At 41.1% G+C, this 19252-nt stretch overlaps 1 pseudogene; it reads right to left on the reverse strand.

The window, feature by feature from the left end:
• Positions 1–7409: 7409 nt before the first annotated feature.
• Positions 7410–7807, reverse strand: LOC117720838 (small ribosomal subunit protein eS26 pseudogene; annotated as a pseudogene).
• Positions 7808–19252: the final 11445 nt, after the last annotated feature.

A 19252-nucleotide genomic window follows, 5' to 3' on the forward strand; every position in this document is an offset into this window, starting at 1 on the left:
AAATTTCCCTTACTCGCCAGTGTCTCCTGCTTAGACTATTTTTATTGTAGCTGTCTTTCTGTGTAACTTCCCTTTGGCCATGTGCTCATGTTTCATTCTGCCCAATGGTGACCTTCTTCTCCTCACCCTTCTTCCTTCTCCCACTCTCCCCTGTGGTCTCTCCTGAGACTCCCTCACCTGGTTAATAAAATGCCCATGTCCAGACTGCAACCTGATCTTGGGGTACAGAGCCCAGCATCTGAATACACAGAGTACAAGATCAACCCCAACATTTTTGGCTATTATTATTTTTTCTTATTATTTTAACATTAAAACAACAATAACAACAAAAAAGATAGCAGTGGGGCTGGCAAGATGACTCAGTGATGAAGAACACTGGCTGCTCTTGCAGAAGATCTGGGTTCACTTCCCTGCACCCACATGGTGGCTCACAACCATCTGTAACTTCAGTTCCAGGATACCCAGCACCTATTCTCTCTCTATATATATATATATAATCACATGCACTAAGGCACACATAAATGAACATAAAATAAAACAAATATTAAAAATGATGTTAGTAAGTAAAATCTTTATTACTGAATTTATTTACTTACTTAACTATTTGACATTTTGAGACAGGGTCTCATTCTGTAGCTCTGGCTATCCTAGGATTCACTGTGTAGACCAGTCTAGCTACATAGTCAACTCACAGAAATTCATCTGTTTCTGCTTCCTGGGTGCTGGGATTAAAGGCATGTGCCGCTGTGCTCAGCCTGTCGTTGAATATTTTAAGGCAGAAAGATGGTCACTTGTCTTGATAATCCCTCCACTTCTGAAGCTCATGAGGAAGACAATGCTACTCATATCCAGGATCATTAGTGGGGGCATAAACCATGAATGAACTCTAATGCCAGGCTTATTAAGAAATCTAGCATAGTTTCAGTTACTTGAGAAACTGAGCTGGGAGAACTCTTATATCTCAATAGTTCAAAGCCAGTCTGGGTAACAGAGGAGGACCCAAACACAGGAAAAGAAAACATAAACTATTCAATTGTTAAGTGTCATTTTAAAAAGAGTTTTTGGAAAGATATTTAAATAATAATTTTCATATTTTATTATTTAAATGATATTTTAAAAGTTATAGGGGGAAAAATAAGTTATTTAGGAAATCAACCGGTTAGGTCTAGAGAGATGGCTCACTGCTGTTATGGAGGACCTGAGTTTAGTTTCAAGCACCCACTTGGGGCCATTCATGATTGCTTATAGTTCCTGCTGCAGGGCATCTGATACACCCTTCTAGATTCCTAGGATAGGACACTGCTCTCAAACATCTCTCTCTCTCTCTCTCTCTCTCTCTCTCTCTCTCTCTCTCTCACACACACACACACACACACACACACACTAAAATAAACCTTCCAAAAACTAAAACTAGCCACTTGAAGCGAGTTTAGATTTGTTAAGTGACTGGATTAATTTTACTTTGATAGTAATGACGTATAAAATAATTTAATAAGCACGCATACCTTATAATACAGTAGAACTCTTTATTTTGACGGTTGAAATCCTGGTCTCTTTACTGAGTTGATTCAGCGCCGTCTGCTGAGATGGTTTCATTGTTAATTGAGCCATCTTACAGTAAGACAGGCAGATTAAAGAATGTAATTTACTACTCTGTCTCTCAGCTCATGGCTAATTTTAGGGATATATAGACTTTTTTTTTTCATCAGCGTTAAGATGATCAAAGTTACAGCTGTTGCTCAAGCTTTCTCTGAGGATTGAGTGACTTAGAGTAATGTGCCTAAAATACCAGTTTTCCCACTTTGTTTGACTCAGTTACAATCCTCAAGGCAGCCTCAACATTGATCTCTCAGAGCAAGAAAACGAGTTGATGAGTTTATATGCTTTTTTAGCCATGACTAACAATTACAGTTTTATTTCAAGTAAGATGGTGAGAAGAGAAAAATATTGTTCATGTTTGCCATAACATTTTAAGAAGACTTGAAATTAAAATATCGTGTTCTTTTCCCGTGAAAACAATCTTCTGTGATTTCACCCTGAGGCTTTGATAGTTAACCAGGAACAAGGGTTTGAAGAATGCTCTTCTCCCTGGTCCCTCCTGAGAACTTTGTAAGCTTTGCGTGTAAGTGCAAACAAAAAACAGTAAGCCTTTTTGATCTCAAAGATTTGAAGTCATCTCTAAATCTCCAGAGTAAATTCAAGGATTATGAGGTAGGACAGGCACACACAGGAAAGCACGACAAAAAAAGAAAAGAAAACAAAACAAAAAACAGCAAATACGTGACACCAATTCCCAACAGAGTGCAGCAGATCTGTGATGAATTCTAGTCTGAGTCACTAACAAAGACAGTGTTAGTGGGATAGGTAGGAGGAGAGAGGTGGCAGGAGCCATCATTGGCTACATTCATATTCAGGTTCATTTACATGCTAACAGAAAAACAAGGTTCGCTCAAAGGCTTCATTTACTGTAGGCCTTTCTTTCTTCCTTTTCTTCCCCCCCCCCCCCGCCCCCCGCCTTTTTTTTTTTTTTTTTTTTTGACAGGGTCTAAGCAGAGTGAAATTCAATTCTAGTCAGACCTGGGTCACCAGGGATTTGATATCCCAAAGGCTTTTTTGTTCCCCTTGTGTCAGAGATCTGAGTGAGTTAGTATTTAGCTGTTGGAGCCCAGGAAGCCTCTTACTAAGCAAGACAATGACCAGGGCTTGTGAAATCACCATAGCTCCACCCAGTCACTGTCATTCTGAGAGGCTACCTATGAATTTCCGTTACCCGCTGCCACCGCTACCAGAGTGGGAGCACTGTAGAAGTTGACCTGGTCATCACAGGTCCAAGTGTTACTGATTGGCTGGTGATGGACAAGGCACGACATGAATCTGTTGACATTTCATTCAACAAGCATCTTGGATTTATTACCTAAATCAATCTTGCTTTCCTTTTACTTGGCCTAGAGTTTAGCAACAGGAGCATGCAGGAACATATCCCCTTGTTTGCATCTGGTACTGACTATCAGAAAGAGGTCTCCTATAGCCTCATGCAGGCATTGCATAACTATCAGGGAAGACAGCTGATCATAGAGTTACTAAAATATCAGAAATGCACATGATGTGTCTAAGGAAGAAAGCAGAACATGAGTGAACCTGATTCATTCTCATTCTCTCTCTCTCTCTCTCTCTCTCTCTCTCTCTCTCTCTCTCTCTCTCTCTCGTCTCTCCTTTAAGAACTAAACTGGTGCTTTCTTCCCTTACATGTTTCAAATGCTGAGGAAAAAAACCTTTAGCCACAGAAGTTTCTTCTTTGGAACATTTCCCAATAAATGTATACCAAGCGCACAAACCTGAAAATATGAAACTTGAAGAATTAACTCAATGAAAAACATGGTGACAAGAAGTGTACTCTGTCTGTATGGTCAACATCTACTTTGGTTGTAGTCTGTAGACCTCAGTGTCCTAACTGAAGCGAAAACTTGTCCAGACTCAGTGGAGGGTATAAAAGTGACTAAAACCTCTCTAGCCCTACCCTGTACTTTAAAATGTTTAAAGTGTTCTTACTCTTTTCTTCTGCTATAAAACTAAAATGACCTACAAAATGTGCTTGATAATATCTGCTATCAGCCTGGACCAAAGGAGAAAGACTATTGAGGTCCACCTGTAGCTTAAATAAGAAGTGAGAAAAACGTGTGTGTGTGTGTGTGTGTGTGTGTGTGTGTGAGTGTGTGTGTGTGTGAGTGTGTGAGTGTGTGTGTGTGTGTGTGTGAGTGTGTGTGAGTGTGTGAGTGTGTGTGTGATGTCTTGAGATTTTTTGGAGTTGTTATTACTAAATCACATAGTAAAAGTTGACTCACGTACTTAACAAAAATAAACCATTTAAAGTATTTTAGGACTTTCTCAGTAATCTTCAATACTTCATCCGCAAAGCATGATTTGATTGTGTAGGTTTACTGTGATATACAGTAGTTTTTTTTGTGTTCTGAATACTTTCTGAGTCCTGGAAATACAATACTCTATTAAGCTTCTGTTCTAATGAAATAAAGATGCAAGAGGTAGGGGAAATGGGCAATTAAAATAACTATGCAGTAATCCGTGAGCAAGGTGAACCAGATGGGAAGCTGAGGCATTCTGCTATAGAAAGCTTGGTCTTGGGATCTGGCAAGATGGCTCAGCAGGGGAAGGTAGGCGCTGCCCAAGCCTGATGACCTGAGCTTTATCCTCAAGATCCACATGGTGGAAGGAGAGGATCGATTCCCACAACTTGTCCTTTGATCTCTCTGCTAATGTGCACAGACACACAGACACATCGAGAGGCACATAGACATACAATGCAAGACCCTGAAATACCTCAAGAAGGTGGCATTTGAGTAAAGACCTGAAAAATAAGATGCTGGCCATGAGAAGAGCATTGTAAGTCAGGGCAGAATAAACACAAAGAATCTGTCTCTCTCCAACTTCCATCTTGACTAGTCTTTTAGAACATGACAGTATTGTGAGATTGCCGTGAAGTCATTTCAGGGGTCAGACTCAAGCTTACCATCAAAAAAACACGTGGAGTCTCACTGTGGACTTGCTTAGACCAGAATGCAAAATAGATCTTTCTGTCCGATGAGAGTATAATACCTCTGTGCTGGCCATTTCCTACATAGAAATTGTATGCCTTTACAAGAATAGTTTGAGGTAGACCTCACAGAGTAGAAAGCCTACAAAGGAAGTACTATTATGGGATGTCAAATGTATCAGAAACCACCATGCCAAGGTGTAGAACTTCCCTGCTGGGGTGGCCTCCAAACTGGTCTGAAAGGAGTGGCATTCTGTCAGAAGTGCATCAGCTAATCAAGTTTCATATGTGGTTCCAACAGGCTTACTGTTCATCCTGTGTCTTTGGCAAATTTGGAAGGCTGCCTGGATGTCTAATCTCATTTCCAAATTCTAGGTCTCTCTTATGTTCACGTTGATGTGAATCTGTGATTCTTCCAGACACCTGTGCAGGCAGCATGAGCCACAGGAAAAGCGATTGAATTCCTTTCAATTTAGTTTCTTCCGAGGACCACCCTACTCCTTTCTTTCCCTTAAGGCAAAAGGTGCAGTGTAGGGGGAGGAGGTGGGAATGGTAGTTCGTGACTTGGTGCCTTTAAATTCCAAGCCCTGCATTTCGGTGATTTCTAACTCGACAAGTATGTTTAGAAAGCCAGACTCAAAGCTGTATTGGGAAGACGGCCAACCCTTTGCCCAATGCACCTGGTCCCTGAAGAGACAATTTATATGTGAGACATCAAGAGCATTGGAAGTGGTTTTCATTTTGTTTTGTTTTAAAGGTGAAAAATGCTTTTTATCTTTACAGGCATAATCTGAAGACAGCAGCAGGCGATTTATATGTACAATCCTGCAATTTGCTGTACTAGTTAAACTATTTTATCTGGTCTTTGCAATGATAAAAAGCACACAGCTATAGTGCTTTGATATAACAACAACGTGAAGCAGAAATAGAATACAGACAGATAAAATTGTGTGGTGCCCGCACAATGGCGGTTTGAGCAGCGATTGCTCCATTCCATTAAGAACAGGGAGAGTGCTTGCCGACATCTCAGAAGAAGCCATAATTGGCTGCTTAGGGACGCAGGTAAATGGACTTTATCTTTCTGAATTTTCAGATTTATTTTGTGAGTTCAAAGCCCAATTTTAAAATGCAGTTAGTGTTTAGCTAAGTAGCACATACACCCCTCCCCCATTCAGAAAAATGGATACAAAAGAGAATAGTTAGAAACATTTTTGCTGGATAAAAGGCAAATTCCCTCATGCTGCTTATCACTAGAATCCTCAAGCTACAAATCGGGAATACTGAGAGAAGCCTCTGGGCAGCAGAATTACTAATTAAGACAACTTTAAAGTGGTTGTCAAATATCAGCATTAATCCTCAAATCACTTAAAACTTTTTATTATGAATTTATTTTATCTGTAGGAGTGTTTTGTCTGCATTTGTGTCTGGGCACCACATTCCTGCCTGATTTCCTGAAGAGGCCAGAAGTGGGTGTCATATTTCCTAGGATTGGCCTTAAAGATGGTTGAGAGCTGCCATGTGGGTGCTGGGAATTAAGCCTAGGTCTTCTGGAGGAGTAGCCAGTGCCAAGCCATCTCCCTGGCCCTACAATTCTTATAGAATCTAGGACATTCGAATGACAGATGCCATGTTTCTGTGACTTTGAAAGATAATAAACAGTAAAAAGATCAGTCTGAGGAAGCACCATTACCCTGGTAGGTTTTTTTTTTTTTTGCTATGTTTATTTAGAACCATAACAGCAAGATGTTCATTTTACATGTATGTGTGTGTGTGTGTGTGTGTGTGTGTGTGTGTGTGTGTGTGTGTGTGTGTGTGTTTTAGCTGGAACTAAGAAGTGTTTACCCTTTTTTTGAATAACCTACTTAATATGATAGCCCATTCTCACGTTGACTGTCTTACTAGAGTATCTTTCAGCATGTAAACACTCTGCCATTAGATCTTTAAGTGGTTTTAGGTGATCAAGTGGAACAGCTGCTACTCACACAGGCTCTTCTCAGCAGCCAGCAGCACAGAGCCTAACAGGGTAAAGGGAGTCTGAGGACATTAGCAACAGCCGGTTCTTAAATAGCCATTCACTTCTATTTACCAGTTTAGTTGGTAACTAAAATAAGATCTCTATCTCTTAAAGACTTAAGAAAATTTCAGACTAGGTGTGTTTATTGTAGGCTTAGAGTTTTCAAAACCTACTTTAATAAGGGTTTGTAAATGCTTCTAGCCCACTACCCACCAGAGGTAGTAGAAAGGAAGGTTTATAGGGTAAAGGGGGGGATGTGGACCTGTTTAGGGATAGTTCTTTTGGGTGATCCCAATCTTTGTCAGGATACCAGCAGTTCAGCTCCTCAGCAGTGGTAGCTCGATCCACTTGCAAACACCATTCACGAATCAGCAACGGCAGCTCCATCCAGAAGAAACCTCGAGGCTCTGCCAATTGGCTGGAGTCTGCAGAAGTGGAAAGAAGTGACCAAAATATCACGAGAAGCTCTTTGGTTTTCTCTACAAAGTCATGAAGACACATGATGATCAGCAAAGAAAGCAAGACGAACTCATGCCACAGGGTTGCCAGTGTAGACCAGCAAAGAAAATGGCAAGGCGAACTAATGCCACATAGTCTACTGTCTGTTGGGTCATCCTTACACCCTTTCCAAACACCAAGTGTCCTCTCAAGCCTCTGCTCTAGTAAAACATCACATGCTGCTCCTTTTCCAGGCAGCTTCTAGAAAACACCATATGTCTGTTCTCGCCAAAACATCCTCCCATGTGTCTGCCTTAGCAAAACATCCTCTCATAAGCCAGTTTCCAGGAAAACATTACATGACACATCTGAGTCTCTAAAGAAACTAGAATTTTTTTAAAGTAGAACTTCCATTTTATTTTTCCCAAAGCATCTTTCCTTTTGCCCTTATGAAAGAAACCACCTCTTTACATGGGCTTTGGTAGAGGTCGTGGTGCAGCGCCAGCAGGTCTGAATCGTGGGGGGGGAGTTCGGTCCTTCCCGGGCCTCACGAGATCGATTGCTGACGACTTTGCTGTGAATGGCACAGCTCACGCAGTAATGCATCTTGACATAGCTTGGGAAGCACGTATGTCCCTGACAGCAGCGACTTCTACAATGTTTCGAATGACAAACTTCTTGATGGCCTTATTCTTGGGCACGCACGGGGCGCAGTTTGTGCAGCGAATTGGCTGCACATGGCCGCGGCCCTTTTTGGCACGACCGTTATTTCTTCTTTTTTTGGTCATCTTGGAGCCAAAACTCGAAAGAGCGAAACTAGAAATTTTTACTTCAGCTTATAATCATTTGAAAAAAACTTACCCTGCATAGATATCCCAATCAGAAATCTGTGAAAATTTTTCTTCTTGGGGGTTGATAATAAATTTGGTTCGTATTTGTGTCAAAGATATCCATGGTTTTAAAAATTAAATTGTTCACGCGCTTTCCTAAGGGAAATAGTAGGTCACTTCTCAGCCCCAGAGGGAAGCCACCTGTAACACTTCTGGTTGCTTCAATTCGATTTGGCTCCGTCAGGAAATCTTCACCCAAAGCTGTCTCCTGACTGCTTACTTCAGGCACTTACCCGTTGGCTGTGGAAAATGAGAATTTCTCTTTCTTGTATGCTTCCCAGTATTCTCCTTTATTTCTGGAACACTTCTAGTTTCCAATTATCCCCACGTAATTATATCGTAATTGTGTTTTGTTGATTATTCAGGGCCTCATTATTGTGACTACATCATGCTATTCACAGCTGAGTGTGCCGTACACTGTAATACCAATACTTGCTGTGTCACTTTAAAAGTACAATTTAATTATTTAAATAATATTCTTGATTTTCATTTATTTAATTTTTTTTTTTGTGTGTGTGTGTTTGAAACCGGTTTGTTCCAGATCCTTCCCAAGTTAAACGGATCTCTGTTACCACATTTGAAGATTTTGGGGCGTCCACCTGTTTCTGTAGTAGCCATTAGGATCGTTCTTTGACACTCCTCTGCTTTATTCTAGTTTGGGTCAGTTATCCTCTATGCTGGCTACACTGCCCTCCAGAGCGAGGCAACCTTGTCCTGTAGACAACCATGACATGCTTTAGTTTTTCAAGCCAAATGATCACAGGTCCGTCTCTTCAGCTTTGATGTTTCAACAGTTAAGCAGCCATGGAGAGTGCATAAATGCTGGGCGTAACTGTGCTCTAGCAGAACTTTATTCATGGATACTGACGTTTGAATTTCTCATATTTTTATTTTTAAAATAGGATTTTTTAAAAAGCTACTTAAAATTGTAAAAACAAAACAAACAAACAAACAAACAACCCCAAACTACTCTTACTTCTTCAGTCACTTGAGGAACAGGTGTCAGACAAAAGTTGGCTTGGGGTACAGTTGGCTGCCTCTCTTTGCGGGGTGACCCTGCTTCCTGTTTTGATTTAGATCCCGAACTTCCCCAATACCAGCTATTTTGTGTTGTTGGGGTTTTGAGACAGGATGGCTAGTTTAGGCTGGCCTCAAACTCACCTTTGTAGCTGTCACTGAACTTCTGATCCTTGTGTTTCTACATTCTAAATACCCAGTATTACAGGTACTGAGAATTAAGCCCAGGGCTTCGTGTACTCTGATTCGGCTGCACATTCCTGTTCAGATTTCTAATTCCTGTTTCACACACTACTTTGATACATCATGTCCTTTTTCTTCCTCCCTCTCTCCCTTCCTCCCTCCCCATCTCCCTTCTCCTCCCTTTCTTCCTTTTTCTAGCTATAGTGCCCAGACTGATCTCAAACTCCAGACAGATCTGCCTCAGCATCCCCAGTGCTGGGATTACAGATGTGTGTCAGCGCCAAGTTTACGTCTTAGATTTTGTCTTCTAATTGCCTCCTGAGAAAAAAGTTTAGGATCTTAAATAACTGAAGTTCCTCATTTCGCTTTCACATTTACTTTACAAATGTCATGATCTTGGAGGGATTTCTCCATTCTTGGCTAACTTCAACTGTTGCTACCAGGAAGTCTGATATCAACATGATTCTTTTCTTGTTTAAAACAGGGTATTACAAATCCAGGGTAGTCTTGAGACTCTTTAAGGATGACCTTGAACTTGTGACCCTCCTGCCTCCACTTCTGGAAGGCTGGGATTTCAGCCGTGCTCTATGCTACAGGGTTTTGTGAGGTTCTGGGGACTGAAGCCAGGGCTTCACACACAGCAAGCTCCATTACTTGCCTCCAGTGAGAACCTTTCTCTTTCTTTTTTCTTTCTTTCTTTCTTTTTTTTTGGGGGGGGGGCATGTATTTGTTTATGTGTGTGCTCCTGTACCACAGCACACTTGGGAGGCCGGAGGACACGTCAATGATCTGTTTTCACCTTCCCTTATGTGGCTTCCAAGGGATCAAACTCACGTTGTCAGGTCTAGTGGCAAGCATCTTTGCTTGCTGAATGCTCACGGTGACTCTTAAACTTGTTCCTGTTTACTTACATATTTATTTTGTTGTTCTGAGGATTGAACCCAAGGCCTGTTGGATACTCAACAAGCACTCTAACCCTGGGCTCATCCCTGGCCCTAAACTGTTATCTGTTTAAATTTAAAGTTTTTAATATTTTTTCCTTAAGATTGTGAAATTTCATAATTTAAAAGATCTTTGTTGGGTTTTTGTTTTGTTTGTTGTGGGGTTTTTGTTTGTTTGTTTGTTTTAGATAGGGTTTCTATACATAGCCCTGACTATTCTGGAACTTATTCTATAGATTAGGCTGGCCTCTAACTCAGAGATCTGCCCACCTCTGCCTCCTGAATGCTGAGATTAAAGGGGTGTGCCACTACTGTCCAGCTAAAAGGTTTATTTTTATTTTTATTGTTTGTAGTTATGTGTATGTGTTGTATGCCTGTGTAGGTGTACATGTATCTTTCTTCTTTCACTTTTTTAAAAAAATACAATTTTTATCTCATCTTTCTTGGAGATAACTTCAATTGTCTACAAATTTAGTTAAAAAAATTTCCCCTGTATTTTAGGCACACACACAAAGATAAGGAGATTTAAACGGAAATGGAAATTCTGAAGTCTGTGGATGAAGCTGTCGAGTTAGGTGACTTGTAGGGAACACACACAGTCTGTAGATCTCTCACCATGGTGGCCTGGCTGTATGCCTCAAAAGGAATTATATAACTCCTGACTAGAATATTTAAGTTTTGTTGCTAGCATTCTGGGAACAAAATGAGAGAGAGAGAGAGAGAGAGAGAGAGAGAGAGAGAGAGAGAGAGAGAGGCATTTTTTAAAGGGTAGTATAAAAATTTCCATATCATCTTCTTGGTTTTTTAGTATGATAGTATGGTACCTCTATCTCAATTTTGCCTAGGTTCCACTAGTCCTGAATCTCTTTATTTATCTTCTGCCGAGAAATAAACATCCTGCTGTCAGGGAGGGACAGTCTATAGTGTGTGACTGAAGAAGCAAGAACTCTCTTTGTGTTAGCTTTGTTGCTTTTAGAGTGTTTTTTTTTAATTGTATTTCTTTTTTAATGTTTCGGAGTTTTATTTGTGCATATAATATACTTTAATAAAATCCATTCCTTGTTTCCTCCCCCCTAACTCCTCCTCTTCCTCCTTTTTTCCTCCCAAGTTCACTTGCTTTGCTTAAGTCCACAGTTAATTTCGTGCTGACTTTATGTGCATGGGTGTAGACCATCTGTTGTAGCATGGGGAGCTGTGTCAACTCCTGGGCTACTCAGAAGGTTCTTTTGAAGAAAATGAGGTTGTTTCTTAGAACCCATGGACAGATTAGGATTTAGCTCTGTTCACCTGCTTTCTTGTTTTCAGTGTTCTGGGATACCATCCCTTCCCTTGCTGTACTGTGACATTGCTACTTCTGCTGTTCTGTGACTTCACCCCTTCCCTCTCTGTTCTGTGACTTCACCTCTTCTCTCTTTGTTCTGTGACTCACCCTTTTCTCTCCGTTCTGTGACTTACCCTTTTTTCTCTGTTCTGTAACTTTACCCCTTCTCTCTGTTCTGTGACTTCACCCCTCTCTCTTTCTCTGTTCTGTGACTTACTCTTCTCTCTCTGTTCTGTGACTTTACCCCTTCGTTCTCTTCTGTGACTTCACCCCTTTTCTCTGTTCTGTGACTTCACCCCTTCTCTCTGTTCTGTGACTTCACCCCTCTCTCTTTCTCTGTTCTGTGACTTTACCCCTTCGTTCTCTTCTGTGACTTCACCCCTTCTCTCTGTTCTATGACTTCACTCCTCTCTCTTTCTCTGTTCTGTGACTTTACCCCTTCTCTCTCTTCTGTGACTTCACCCCTTCTCTCTGTTCTGTGACTTCACCCCTCTCTCTTTCTCTGTTCTGTGACTTTACCCCTTCTCTCTGTTCTGTGTCTTCACCCCTCTCTCTCTGTTCTGTGACTTCACCCCTTCTCTCTGCTATTCTCTTTGTGAGTTCATGTCTTACAAATTCTTTTATGTCATTTACAGGGTCGGGGTCAAGAATGAAGATGAAGTATTCAGTTTGTCATTTTAAACTGGACTAATTTTAAGAGAGGAGTTCTCCTCTCATGAAAACATATTAATTTTTCATATATTGCAGTCAGAACTCACATGGTTTATAAAGTATGTCATTGTGGGAGGCACAGGCTGTGGATAAATAGCTTTATCCTTGAGGGAGTAATAGTAAGTTTGGCTTCATATGTTTTTGGCAGATGCCTGGAGTTATGTGTCCTAGGTATTATGTGTTTTGAATATGTAGGGTTAGTCTCTGTAGGCACTGTTCTAAAGTATATTATGTGCTGTTACAGTGTACTGACAATGATCTTATATTTGTTAGTACTAGATCTATCTGGTTCTGGCAAAAACACTCAAGTAACAGTGGCTTTTATACTATATAACTACATTTCTTCCTTATGTAAATTAAGTTTACATTTCTGTAAGGATCTTCCATGTGGCCCAAGATGGCTCCTTCAGTTCCATCTAGGTTTTCACTTCAGCCAACAAGTGTGTGCATGTGCACCTTTCTTCTCTTTAAGGGTACTTTCTAGAAATTGCATTGATCACCATTACATACATTCCACTGGGCAGAAAACAGTCGAAGGAGTTTGAAAATTGTAACTATTATTATAAATAGCCAGACAACAGCTTGGTCTTTTATAAAGGAGTGTGTCTTTATAAATACATGTGGTCTTGGGAAGTAGAAGTAGAGCACTTAAAGGAATAAAAAACGGAGACAGAGGGGAGAGAAAGTAGAGTGTTTTCAGAAGAGTGCAAGCGAACCTCAGACAAGAGTAGCAGGGAAAGGGAATGTAGGAGGAAGTCCTGGACAGAGGGTCTGAAGGTGGGGCACTGCTCTTGGCTCCACAAACTCCCTTGTACAAGGTCCTCTCTGTGAACTACTTTTTATTCAGTGTGCTAGGACCATCAAGTAGTGTGCGTGAAGACAGTGATGCCCTGGAAGCTGGGGTTAGCTTCAAATCCATCCTTTACTCTACAAGGTCAACCTGTGAGTTAAGTTTTTGAACATAGGACAAGTTCTTAGTATTCTTTTTAAAAGACTTTTTATTTATTTTATGTATATGAGTACACTGTAGCTGTCTTCAGACATACCAGAAGAGGGCATCAGATCCCATTACAGATGGTTGTGAGCCACCATGTGGTTGCTGGCAATTGAACTCAGGACCTCTGGAAGAGCAGTGAGCCACACTCCACTGAGCCAACTCTCCAACCCAGCTCTTAGTAGTCTAAACACAGCATCTGATTTTAGATTATCTTATAATCACGATAAATAAAGCTCAATAATTACTCTTGGCCTTACTTTGCTTATCAGTGAAATGAGATGTTAAGAATAGACTTACAAGTCCAGAATCACACATTGTAGTGCCCTGGGGTGATGTAATGAACTAGAAGGAAGGGTATTGCGGAATATTATGAAGTTGCAAAGGCAATGGAGTGTTACTTCCCAGCTTTCAGATGCCAGGTAAAGCAATAGTTTGAAATACTTTATAACAGTAGCTCATACAGTGTTTTGCCTGTTTGTTTTTGGTTTTTTGAGACAAGGTCTCTCTTTGTAGATCTGGGTGTCCTAGAACTCCTTATGTGAACCTCCGTGACCTCAAACTGACAGAGATCCCCTCTGCCTCCCAAGTGCTAATATCAAAGATGCCAATATCCTGAGGTTCGTACTATGGGTTTTGATGTCTTTTTTTTTTTTTGAAAACATAAGTTTTGGGGCTACTTTTAATTAAAAAATCAACAATAACAACCACAATAAAACAACAAAAAACAAAAAGAGATACTATCTGAACATCAGTAGAGAATAATGAACAGGGTTGTACAGCTCAGTCTGACTCCATGGTTTTCTATGAACTATGCAAACAATCATATGCATCGCAATAGGCAATAATTATAAGAAATAAGTAAAAAGGTGCTTTTCTTTTTACTTGGTGCGTTTGTTTAAAAACAGCTCTTAATAGGTTGTGAATGCTTATTAGATGTCTAGACCCACCTGCTTGACCAGTGAGACTGAGCGAGCGCCTTTAATCCCAGAGCTTGGGAGGCAGAGGTGGGTGTGGCTGTCACTCCTGCTTTGGTTTAGGTATGCTCTGAAAAGCAATCACTAAGAGATTCATTGGCTGTGATCCTGGGAAATTTGGGTACCTTCAGATTAGATCTTCTTTAACATGTTATCAAATTGATGGCTAAATGACAACGTCTAAGTCCAGAAGCATTCTCTGAATATGGTTGAAGGAGGCTGACAGCCTGGGCATGAAGATTATAGAAAGGAGAAAACTAAACTAAGGCTCATTTCTCATGTCCATCTGATTCTAATGGCTCTGCACAGGACTGCACGCACAGTGTCCCCGGACAACTCTTAGATCACAGTTTGGGTCATCTTGGGGGAGTATGTTTCCTTTCCATCTTCAAATTAAAGCTGGGTCAGTTAGGAATAGCTAATCCTCACTGAGGGAGCTGCTTGCTGGGTCGTGAGATGAGTCCCAGCCAAGGGACTGAGTAGAGAGTTGTTCTTGGCAAGCAAAGTGGGACCTGGGACATGATTTCATAAAGAACAGCGTTAAGTACTATAGTCAACCAACCCAGACTTTAGCATTTGTCAAAGGTTCAAGAATGTGCGTGAGATTCAGATTTTTGGCTTCCTGTGAGTAAAAGGCCCAAATGACAAACCAGAGTCTTTTTCTGGAAAACAGAGTCACTGCACTCATTGCCAGGTCTTTCTTACAATGCCTTCCCCCAAACTATCAATGATTGGAGGCCAAAGCCCTCAGTGCAAACAACCAACCAAAACTCTGCAAAAGCCAACAGCCGTGATGTTCAGCTAAGCTGGCTGATTAAAAGGAGAAAACTGCGTTGATGTCAAGAAACTCGGAATGATTTAATGAGAAGATTAACCATAGGCTGTAAGTCTGTGCAGCATTCCTTTGCTTTCTCAGTCACTCGAGAATCCATCCTGAGTGTGAAAACTGCCGCCTCACGTCAGTTTCCTTTCTCCAGGTTGTTCAGGTGCCCATGCATTTGATGAACATTTTTAAGACACAAAGTGAGACAGGGGCTCACAGCACACTCACAGGTTTATGTTGACGTTGTTTGAATTCCTTCCTTCCTCCTCCTCCTCCTTCTGCTTCTGCTGCTGCTTTTCTTTCTTTTCTCCTTCTTTCCTTCCTTCCTTCCTTTCTTCCTTCCTTCCTTCCTTCCTTCCTTCCTTCCTTCCTTCCTTCCTTCGGTTTTCTCTACATAGATCTGGCTGGTCTGGAACTCACTATATAGAGCAAGCTAGCCTCAAACTCACAAAGTTTCACCTGCTTCTGTCTCCTAAGTGCTGAGATTAAATATGTGCACCTCCACAACTGGCCTACAGCTGTTTTATCTTTCCTATGTTTGCTTTTCTCTTTTGTATCAGACAAACCCAGTATTTTCTTATACTAAAGAAAATGCCATAAAACTTAATTTATCTACAAATATCTTTGGCAATATTCCTTATATTAGATCATTATGTTAAGTGAAATTAGCCTGACACAGACACTGGTTTTTTTTTTTTTTCACACGAAACATCTAGGTTTAAATGAATGTGTATGTGTTTATGTGTGTGAGGGGTGGATGGAGGAGGACAGCAAGAAGCACATAAGAACAGAGTATAGTCACATATGTATGAAAATGTCATCATGAAACACATTTCTTCATATTCTAACCTAAGAGCAATTTTAAAAATAATTGAGCGTCTGGAGATGGTAGAGCACTTGTGTAACTAATTCCTTGTCTCATCCTCAGCAATGCATATAAAGGGGCATGTTAGCACATGCTTCTCATCCCAGCATTTGGGAGAAGGAGACAAGAAGAACAGATGTTCTAGGTCATCCTCAGATACATAATGAGTTCAAGATGAGTCTGAGCCACATGGACACATCTAAAATAATTAATTTATAAAATCTCTCATTTCTGAAAGAAACAGTGTGGGTGGAGGGGATAGCTGAGCCAGTACAGCAGCTACTGCAGAAGCGTGAGAACCTGAGTTCAGGTCCCCAGCACCCACATAAACGCTGGGTGTGGTGTGCAACCGGGTATTGAGGCACAGAAACAAGAGGGTCCCTGGAGATCCTTGGCCAGCAAGTATAGCCGAGTTGGTCTCCAGAGTCAGTGAGATCGTCTGTCTCAAAAAGAAAAAGCAGGTACAAAAAAAGAGGGTAATGGTGCGTGCCTAATGGTGACCTCTGGCCTTTGCACATATCTATACACACATGTGCTTTTGCACCCACATACACACATATACACACATACCCAAACACGCACATATAGCACACACACACATACAAGGCTTGTTTTAGTAGAAAGAGAAACTACTGGTTTTATAACGGGTTCTTTGTGTTCTCTGCCACAGTAGGATCTTTATCATTTAACTTCCATGTACTCCAGATCTCTCCTCCACAATGACGGAAAGTTATGTTGGTGGCATACATATAGTACCAATCCCACCCACGTGCCCAGACTTCTAGTTTCTTAGTTCCCAGAGACTCACATCTTTTATTCCTTGTGTGTATATGTTCCCTACCCTTTTAAGTTTATTTTTCTAGAAATTTCCTGTTTAGATTTAGAATGGGCTCTAAAGTGCTGCTGGTTATTCAAGGACAGATCCAGCCATGACAGAGCCTGTGTGTGTGTGTGTGGGGGGTGGTGGTTGATGCTTGACTGGGGTGACAGTCCTGCACACAAGTCACCTGATGTCTTGCCATGCACTGATATGCCTTTAATTCGAGGTTTTCAGGATGGCAGATGAAATTACTTCGTCAGCGATTTGAGGAACCCTTTACTCTGGGACTGCCTCTGCCTCCCTTCCCCCAACTCATTACGTTTCCAAGTGCCTGTCACTGCTGACCTTAATAATAACCTCATATCCTCAACAGTTTGGCAACACAGAAGAATAAATGTTTCCAGAAAAAAAAAAATCTGTACACTCTAATTCCCCTACTCCAGTCCAACATACATTGTGAGCTGGAACTAGTTTTTGCACAATTATTGGGCTGCTGAACGAGTAGATTTTACCCTTATACTGTAGAATCCTGGAGTTTTGCAAGAGAGAAAAGTAAGGCCTCGGTGTCCAGTGAAGCCATAAGCTTGCATAGGAAAAAGTTGTAATTAGCAGCCAAGCACGGGTTGCACCGCAGAACACAGGATGCCTGTGGGAGCTAGCGTGGTGTTTAAATGCCAGCACACTTACTACAAGTACTATGCGCTGCTTTCTGCCAGGATCAGTACAAACTTGGGTTACACATCCCAGGAGACCTGCACATGAAAGCTCCGGTGTCTTGGGATTAATCGAGCTCACACCATCAGACGAGCAATGCTCTGTTGTGCGTGTTTTCTCAGTGATTTGCCTTCTTGGCTTGGCTCACAGGCCTGCCTGTTTTTCCTCATTCTCTGCTGGGTCTTTAGACAGTGCTGTCTTTGACAGCAAGCTGGATAAATCATCAACTGCATGCTGATGAGCTGATTCGCCTTCTTCTGTCTAAATCAGGACAGCCGTGGAGTCTGGAAAGGGACAGGGTGGCGGGTATGTTACCTCCCACTGTCCCTTGCTTTGCTTTCATCTGGGACTGTTTCCATTTTCCACCTTTCCTCTACTGTGTCCTCAATTTGGGACACTTCCTCTCCTGCCACTTTTCCACCAGGAGCATAACTACTCCATTGTCCTGATCATTTGTTTGTTTTCTTGCTTGTTTTTACTGATCTTGTTCTGTTTATTTTTTCATAAGACAGTAAGCAAGCTCGGGAAAAGAAAACAGTGTGGTGAGTCCACCCACTTCCATTCTCTGACTAGAAGCAACATTCACAAAGTCAATTTTCATGTAAGGTAATATAATAATAATAATAATAATAATAATAATAATAATAATAATAACCTCAAACATATTCTCAAATTTGTCTGGAGAAACACATTCCCTAACCTTCATGAGAATGTGCTTTGCAGATCTCTGTAAGGACAATGCATCCTCCCGTTGCCAGGTTTTAGATGATGATTCTCCTTGGCTCCAAAGACTTTCAGTAGTGTGCCACCATCCAGCCTTGGAAATAGTTTCATTTTCTATTTCTCTACAACTAAAATTATAATTAAGCTTTATGTATCACCTGGTAGCTAGTTATAATTTTAGAGAACCACAAACTTTATATCCTTTTTAAAACATGATTTATTTTTATTTTGTGTGCATGGGTGATTTGCCTGCATGCATGTCTGGGTGAGGGTGTTGGATCCCCTGGAGCTGGAGTTACAGACAGTTGTGGGCTACCCCATGGGTGCTGGTCCTCTGGAAGAGCTGCCAGTGCTCTTAACCATTGAGCCATCTCTCTAGCCTCTTCATGTCTTTCTGTTTTGTTTGTTTGTTTGTTTTAGAAAGGGTTTCTCTGTATAACAGTCCCACTGTCTTAGAATTCAAGAAATCCACAGAAGTCCCCCAAGTCCTGGGATTGAAAGCATAAGCCAACATGCCCACCTTCTTTTTACTATTTGTACATAATAAAGGCAGCCAGAGAACTGATGAGGACTTAATACAATTTGAACATTTTATGAGTTTTATTTTTTTATGGAAACCATCTTTCTTCAAATTTATCTTCACATTTACTTTTTTAAAAAAAGCATTAAAAATTTGTATTACAAGAGTCCCACATTCCCTTCTCATTTATTTTCTGTTTTATATGTGATAGGAAGTAGCCAAGCAATGGATACAAACACAGAATTTTACCTGCCAATATGAGTCTTGTGATTTGTCAATACTTCAGAACATTGCTCCTGGGGCCAAGCATGTCACATTAGTATACAATGGAGCGTCCTTTCTCTCCTCAAATATGTTCTGTATCATGACTATGCCCCAGTCAAGGGCCCAGTCATCAACTTTAAACCCACAAGGTCACCTGGTCATCTTGTGATTACAGCAGCAGCTTTGCGGCTGGTAATTGTCCTACAGCTGTGGCAGGTCAATGGAAAAATGTTCTTTAAACGCCATAAGCGTCTGATTGTGCAATACCGAAATGAGACTCATTGATTATTCCTACCGCTGGCCAGCCAAAGCTGGGGAAGTAATTAGGGCTTTTTGTGTGGATTATCCACTGAGAAAAGGTCAAATAACTACAAACAGTGCCAGGAGAGAGGAGCCACCAAGGACCACAGCATCCGTGATCAGTTAAGAAATGCTAAGGCAAGTCTTAATAATGACGTGCTTATGCCAGGCTCTGCAGAATGTGATCG

The sequence above is a fragment of the Arvicanthis niloticus genome, chromosome 15 (assembly GCF_011762505.2).
Source record: "Arvicanthis niloticus isolate mArvNil1 chromosome 15, mArvNil1.pat.X, whole genome shotgun sequence".
Lineage (NCBI taxonomy): Eukaryota > Metazoa > Chordata > Mammalia > Rodentia > Muridae > Arvicanthis > Arvicanthis niloticus.